At 48.0% G+C, this 8,244-nt stretch overlaps 1 long non-coding RNA gene across 1 annotated transcript; it reads left to right on the forward strand.

The window, feature by feature from the left end:
* Positions 1 to 1,849: 1,849 nt before the first annotated feature.
* Positions 1,850 to 5,048, forward strand: LOC125554175 (uncharacterized). Its single transcript, XR_007304337.2, has 2 exons — positions 1,850 to 2,452; positions 4,520 to 5,048. It is a non-coding gene; the product is annotated as an uncharacterized LOC125554175 (long non-coding RNA).
* The last annotated feature ends 3,196 nt before the right edge of the window (positions 5,049 to 8,244 follow it).

Here is an 8,244-nt window from a genome sequence, read left to right on the forward strand (position 1 = left end):
TCGTACCACACACCGTCTTCTTCTCTGGAGTTTGCGGTGGTGTTTCATATTTTGGTCATCATTTCTCCATATGAACTTCAATTTTGTGTGTTCTTGGATTCGTCTCGGAAAGCCCGATAGACCCATGGTATGGGTTCTTCGGTTTGACAGTTCGTAAAATGTCTTAATATCAAACTCTCCACAGGACCAAAATCTGATGTCTGAACTTCTACGATTTTAGCCCAAGCTTTGTCCTTTTTTATGTGACAAGTCTCCCCCTCATACGAATCTACCTCCATGACTTTCATGTCAAACTGAAACTCCTTCCCTTGCATTACCCATAGCATGCCATCACATTTTGTGCTCACAATACATCTTAGGGCCATTTGCTAATGTGATTTTCATAGATTTATACGGAGTTGAGTCGTAACCCGCCCCCTTCATAATCTTTGGGATCCACAAAACAATGCGTGCGACAACTATCAACCTAGGGAATCACTGTCACTTCAAGGAAACCTAATAAAAAGAAATAAAATCTAGAAGTTACTAATAAAAAGAAATAAAATCTAGAAGTTGTGCAGTGAGCTTGGTGAAACGGGTAAATATCTAAAACTATGCACTATGTACATGAAAAATGTAAGATGTATATGATATGAGGGATTTTTGTCACTAGGATAGGCCATAAAAGTGATGCAAAAATCCAATCATTACTGTCTAAGAAAAGGAAGCCAAAGCCGTGGAGGACTCCCCTCCACCGACATTGCCGACTAGGCGTGTAACCGTAGGGGTCCCGGTATGTTATATAACCCGATGTCGAGATAATCGATACACAATTACAATCTCTCGGTTATACGTGTACTTTGTACATCCCAATTTGCAATATACGCGAGTATGAATAGGATTTTACCTCGTACGCGAATCAATCTGTGGTTGGATGGTTAGGAGGACAGTGGTATTACCAGCCCACTAGGGTTCAAATCCCGGCGCTCGCATTATTTCTGGATTTATTTCAGAATTTCCGGCAATGCATGTTTAGTGGGAGAGTTGCCGTCGACTACAAGGTGCCTGTGATAACTTCGTCAATCTCAAGATAATATCCCGGCTCCATGCCTCGAAGATACTCATATGAATAGGATCTATATGTGTTCATAGGAAGAATATATACTCGTATATATGAGCGTATGTGTCTGTACTGTGTTCTCAAAAAAGGACTTTACCTCGTACGGAGGTCCTAGACCTGGGTAAATCTTTTATCCCGTTTCCCCTCCAACCTAATTACCTCAACAAGATACCGTATCAGGAGATCTACGAGAATCATCTCCGCCTAGACCCCTCCAAGCCTCCCATGAGTTTGTATTTGGTTTACGGGATTTCAGACACCGTATCACGCTGTAGACGTTTGGATATTTATGAGCGTTTTGCTGCACGAGGTTGGAGTTGCCCTAGTTAGGGCACGAGAAAGTATTTCAAAAAGAAAAAAATCCCGAGTATACCAATAAAAAATATCTCGCTACAAATCAAATGTCATATTTTTGAGCACGGCGAACTAAGCTCCGCGAGGATGATAATTTTTTTTAACAAGCATGACAAATTTTTGCGGTGTTTATTTTTTTTAACGAGAATTGGCATGCTTGCTAAAGAAAATCGCCGTCCATCCCACAACATAAGATATCATAAAAATACGTTCGATTACCATGCTCAGATTTTATCATTTCAAGTAAAAACAATCGACTCCAGTGGAGATGATACGATGCACTGCATTTGCAGCAGGGAAGGAGAGGAGAGAGGGGCAGGGCATCATTACTGGGCCTGGCGCTCGCGCTCACATCAACCATCAATGATGCGCGCCGAACCATTTGGGAACGAAAACTGATGAATGCTCTGCCCTGCCACCCTCCTCCTCTCCCACGTCAAGCTGACCCGCGTTGCTTCTCCGCGCCACCATCCCAGCTGGAATTCACTCCCCCACCATCCCGCTCCGGTTTCCGCGACAAGCGAGCGAGTAAAACCGAGGCGTGCGTGCGGCCTCTGTCGCCGGCGAGGCCAGGCGGCGCCTGGAAATTACCCCGCTGCCCTCGCCCACGCGCTGGCGCAGTGCGGTGGGGCGTCCCGACGTCCCGTCGTCACGTCGAGGGGGCAGGAGCGTAAAATCACGGCGCCGCGCTCGCGCGGGAAATCCGGAAGCGGAGTGGCGTGGTACTGCGGCCCAGGGTGTCGCCCGTCCGTCCGTCCTTGCCATCTCAGAACCTTTCAATACAACCACCCCCGAGAGGCCGAGACTATTGCCATCCATCATCGCACCAGCAGCGGCTCTTCCCCCATTCCGCGTGGGGGGCTAGGGTTTCCATCGCGCTCTCCCCGCCTCGCCCCTCGCCGTCGCCGGCCAGGGGCCCCCGATCGGACCGGCGCCGGGGCCTCCTCGCCGCGGAGGGCTCCGGCCGGCTCGCGCTCGCCGGATGCGGCCGGTTCCGAGGTACAGGAACGCCCTCTCGCGCCGCTGTGCGACACTGCCTTTTCTTCTTCCGTGCCCGTGCGCTTATTGGTGGGTTGTTTCGGGGGGCGTAGCTTGCGATGATCTCTCTAGCGGAATGTGCGGTGGCGCTGGGGATTTTTGTTTGTGTCCTCGATGGTTCCGTTCCTGAGAAGGGGAGCGCCGCCGCATCACTCTGGGAGAATGTTGGTGCCCCGACGATGCTTTAGCGGTAGTAAGCTGCTCGAGATCGTTTGTAGGTGCATTGGTGGACATCCTTGTCTCTGCAGCGACTCCTGAAGGAGTTGCTGCGACTAGTACTCTGTTGTGCACATGCTTCTCGTTGTAGACTTGTAGGATCCTTGCAGTGTTGCTGTATGAATGCATCTAGTACTCTGTGGTGATCCGTGATCTATCTAGCTGCGGATCACAAAGTCAAATGCCAGTTGCTGTACTAGTTGATTGGTACAGTTAGCAATTGATTTTCTTTAGTTCAGCTTGCACATATTCAGTGTGGTCTGGGTATGTTCGTCCTGCGGAACAAAGCTGGAAAGTGACTAGTTAATCCGGTAAAACCAAGCATGGAAAATGTGGATGTAAAATCCTGGCAGTTTAGTGAGTAATGTCTTGGGAGCAGGACGCACATTCTCCAGTGGTGACCTTTCTCTGCTTTGTTGGAATACTGTAGGATGTACATCTGATTACAAAAGTACTGATGCATAAATCTATTGCTGGTTCCACGAGCCTACTCTGAACTTCTGAAAATGTGTAGTTAACAAAAGTGACTAGTTAACTATTACGATCCACGAGCTTTGTTGGAACCTGGAGCACTTCACATTACAGCATCATCTCACCTCAGCTTCACATCTGACATGTGTAGTTAACTATTACCTCCATCCCAAAATTCTTGTCTTTGATGTGTCTAGATACGGATGTATCTAGGGAGTATATAACAAGGTGTTTTGCACATTGTTTCTTGGTGGTGGGGTTGTACATGCTACCATGAATGCCAAATATTGCCTGTTGTCCTATATGAGATAAGATGACATCATATGGCCTTTGGTACGCTTGCCTTTGATAGTTCTATGCAGTCTCACAATTTGAGTGAGCAATAGCTTGGGATGTGATTGAAGATGCAACTGCGAATGGCCTTTGTTAATGGTAACGACTATAAAAGCAGATAATGACACTTGATAATATGCAACTTGAAGAGAAAAAAAGACGATGGGGCTATTGGTTTACTAGTTACTTTTACTTTTGTAGTCATAAATACAAGCAGCATACATGTCAAAATTTTATGACAAGAAGAGTAAAGCAACCATTGGAACATCAATCTTGCACCCAATCGAGTCATTCTACATGCATCAGTTCACTTGGCTATTTCAAATTAGAGTAAGAAATGTGGTAAAAATATATTCCAGAATTCATGAAGGACTGGTTGTGGCATGTGAAAATTATAATAATTGCCCTTATTGTATTGTTGAAGTTGTTATGTATTGGTTGTAATGGAATTGGACCCTTCAAGCCTAGTGGTCAAATGATCAAGCCGAACTTAACCAGTAAAGTTCTCAGGCCGTGCTTTTCTCCTGGACATTGCCTAAATTTGAAATCGATAGTTGTTACACTGATGGTTTGTACGTAATATTTTCCAACAGCATGTTTCTTCGGTAAGCTTGGTAAAAACCTTGTCTGCTCGCTGCCCTTGTACCACAGTCCAAGCTAACATGATGCCTTTCAGTAGAACAAATAAAAACATGAGTACTTTGACTTTCAGCAAAAGCGGCATCAAGTCCAGCATAATTACTTTTGTGAATTATTATGTACTCCCTCCGTCCCAAATTACTCGTCGCAGAAATGGATGTATCTAGAACTAAAATACATCTAGATACATCCGTACCTATGACAAGTAATTCGGAACGGAGGGAGTACCTGCTTAAGCTTACTTGTTTATCCACATTATTCCTGGAGCTGCCTATTGCAAATGTTATTGCCGGTTATGTTTTTGTACAAAAATTGCTTGCTGCAGCCTTTTACCAACATCACTTCATTAAGACATCTGCTCTTTTGCAGTGTAGAGCAATGGGGAATGGAGCCAAGGCTGCTGATGATGTTAGGGAAGGGCAACTCAAGCTCATGGATCAATGTCTTGCCGCCACAAGCCCGGCAGTTGTGCATACTGCTCTTCTTTGGGGCTTGGCAAACCTAACCTGAGTCTCCTCAGGCCAAGACCCAGCGCAGCGACTCCTTGTAAGAGGAGGCATTCGTCTGCACGTGCCCATCAACAACTCCTGCAACTATTCTCCACTAACACCGATGACCTCGTCCAGGCACTAACCTGTCCTGGATGAGCTATGGTGATACCTACCTACCGAAGTACTATTATAGCCATCACTAATCTTTCTTCCTTAGTTTCCCTCCGTCTTCACTGCGGTTATTACCACTAATATTATGTAAGGTTTATTTTGGTTTGCTGTGAACCAATTTGGAAATTGGTGGATCATCGTGGTAGTACCATTTCATAGTGTTGGATTCTAGATGTCTGTACTGACTTCTGGTGCACGAATGAATGAACGACCAGTTATATGACGCCGCATTTCTGAACGTTGGTGATTTGCTTGTGTACTGGAATCTTGCTGATGATACCTTGAACTAATGGAAGGTTATGTTGATGAGAGTTGAGTTGTGTTGTAGCTGCATGAAAAAGCCTTGTGTACTGTTTTGTTTTTGGAAAAGTATGTGGATTTATTATAAAGGTTCAACCTTGCACCATCGGACGACCACAGCCATCATCTCTGCTTCTTTGTTGGAGCTGGCTTTGATTTTGTCACTGACAACCAACTTCTTTGTCGGAGCTGGTTTTGATTTTGTCGATGACAACCATCCGCCGACTCCGTTCTAATGGACGAACTCGGATTAAAGCCTGAAAGACTATCTTGAAGATGAAGCATCGCCATCCGCTAAAATGCCACCTTGGCGAGAAAAATAATAATTATGACCTAACTACTCCCTCTGTTCGTAAATATAAGTCTTTGTAGAGCTTTTGCTATAAACCACATACGGATGTAAATAGATGCATTTTAAGTGTAGATTTATTCATTTTGCTCCGTATGTAGTCCACCTAGTGAAATCTCTACAAAGACTTATCAAGAGATAAGAGAAGGATGTTCCTACAAGCCTCCTCAGCGATTTGGATTCCTGGTCGTTGGATCTGGCTGCTTGATGCGATCTGGGCCGTCAAATCAACCCCTAGAACGACCTCGTCCGTCGGATAAAAGAAGTTACTGCTGGAATGAATAGTTTCACCTCGACCGTGCCACCGCACGTAAATAGCCTACCCCACCGGGGGCATTTTCGTCATTTCACGCTTGCGCGTATAAATTGTGTCCCCGCTCCTGTGGAGATGACCTAGCCGCTCTCCCCCGCACTCACGCAGCCCCTCTCCTCTTCCTCCCGTCCCCCCTCCTGCCCACTCGCTCGATCCCCACTGCTCGCCGCCCCGGACGCCGGCCGATTCCGGCCGCCCCGTCGCCGCCCGGCACACACGCGGCTGCAGCTCTACTAGCTTCACCTCGTCGATCCACTTTTCCTCGACTCCTGTGGTCGCCCCCATCAATTTCCCCCTGCGAGGGTTTCGGTTGTGGAGGTCGACCTCGCCTCCGGCAGCCGCCTGCTCGTTGCCCGGCGCGATTGGACCGCGGACATCAACACGAAAGAGGTGTTGTTCATCATCATCAATCTGCCTTGGGTTCACCGGATTCAAGAAAGGGCACGGGCGGCAACTCCCTCCTGGATCCATCCGTTGCAGGCGTGCAGGCAACTCCGGTGAGTCCACCCTGATGCATTATTTGTACCTCGCGCACTTTTTCCCTCTCTCGTGGTTCGGCGGGGAGCGAGCGGCGGTTGCAGATCGATGCCATGTGGTGGAGCGGTGGGGGGTTTGTAGGGGGAACCACTATTGGAAATATGCCCTAGAGGCAATAATAAATTGATTATTATTATATTTCCTTGTTCATGATAATCGTTTATTATCCATGCTATAATTGTATTGATAGGAAACTCAGATACATGTGTGGATACATAGACAACACCATGTCCCTAGTAAGCCTCTAGTTGACTAGCTCGTTGATCAATAGATGGTTACGGTTTCCTGACCATGGACATTGGATGTCATTGATAACGGGATCACATCATTAGGAGAATGATGTGATGGACAAGACCCAATCCTAAGCCTAGCACAAAGATCATGTAGTTCATATGCTAAAGCTTTTCTAATGTCAAGTATCATTTCCTTAGACCATGAGATTGTGCAACTCCCGGATACCGTAGGAGTGCTTTGGGTGTACCAAACGTCACAACGTAACTGGGTGACTATAAAGGTGCACTACGGGTATCTCCGAAAGTGTCTGTTGGGTTGGCACGAATCGAGACTGGGATTTGTCACTCCGTGTAAACGGAGAGGTATCTCTGGGCCCACTCGGTAGGACATCATCATAATGTCCACAATGTGATCAAGGAGTTGATCACGGGATGATGTGTTACGGAACGAGTAAAAGAGACTTGCCGGTAACGAGATTGAATAAGGTATCGGGATACCGACGATCGAATCTCGGGCAAGTATCGTACCGCTAGACAAAGGGAATTGTATACGGGATTGATTAAGTCCTTGACATCGTGGTTCATCCGATGAGATCATCGTGGAACATGTGGGAGCCAACATGGGTATCCAGATCCCGCTGTTGGTTATTGACCGGAGAGTCATCTCGGTCATGTCTGCATGTCTCCCGAACCCGTAGGGTCTACACACTTAAGGTTCGGTGACGCTAGGGTTATAGAGATATTTGTATGTGGTTACCGAATGTTGTTCGGAGTCCCGGATGAGATCCCGGACGTCACGAGGAGTTCCGGAATGGTCCGGAGGTAAAGAATTATATATAGGAAGTGCTATTTCGGCCATCGGGACAAGTTTCGGGGTCATCAGTATTGTACCGGGACCACCGGAAGGGTCCCGGGGGTCCACCGGGTGGGGCCACCTATCCCGGAGGGCCCCATGGGCTGAAGTGGGAAGGGATCCAGCCCAAAGTGGGCTGGGGCGCCACTTCCCCCTAGGGCCCATGCGCCTAGGGTGGGGGAAACCCTAAAGGAAGAGTCCTAGGAGGGGAAGGCACCTCCTAGGTGCCTTGGGGGGGAGGGAATCCTCCCTTGGCCGCCACCCCAAGACCCATCTAGGGCTGCCGCCCCTCTAGGGGTGGGAACCCTAGAGGGGGCGCACCCTCCTCCCTCTCCCCTATATATATGAGGCCTAGGGGCTGCCCAATACACGCGATCTGATCTCTGCCTCTTGGTGCAGCCCTCCCTCTCTTTCTCCTCATATCTCGCGGTGCTTGGCGAAGCCCTGCGGGATTGCCACGCTCCTCCACCACCACCACGCCGTTGTGCTGCTGCTGGATGGAGTCTTCCTCAACCTCTCCCTCTCTCCTTGCTGGATCAAGGCATGGGAGACGTCACCGGGCTGTACGTGTGTTGAACGCGGAGGTGCCGTCCGTTCGGCACTAGGATCATCGGTGATTTGGATCACGACAAGTACGACTCCATCAACCCCGTTCTCTTGAACGCTTCCGCTTAGCGATCTACAAGGGTATGTAGATGCACTCTCCTTCCCCTCGTTGCTGGTCTCTCCATAGATAGATCTTGGTGACACGTAGGAAAATTTTGAATTTATGCTACGTTCCCCAACAGTGGCATCATGAGCTAGGTCTATGCGTAGTTTCTATGCACGAGTAGAACACAAAGTAGTT

The sequence above is a fragment of the Triticum urartu genome, chromosome 4A (genome assembly GCF_056163025.1).
Source record: "Triticum urartu cultivar PI428250 chromosome 4A, HENAU_Tu73, whole genome shotgun sequence".
Lineage (NCBI taxonomy): Eukaryota > Viridiplantae > Streptophyta > Magnoliopsida > Poales > Poaceae > Triticum > Triticum urartu.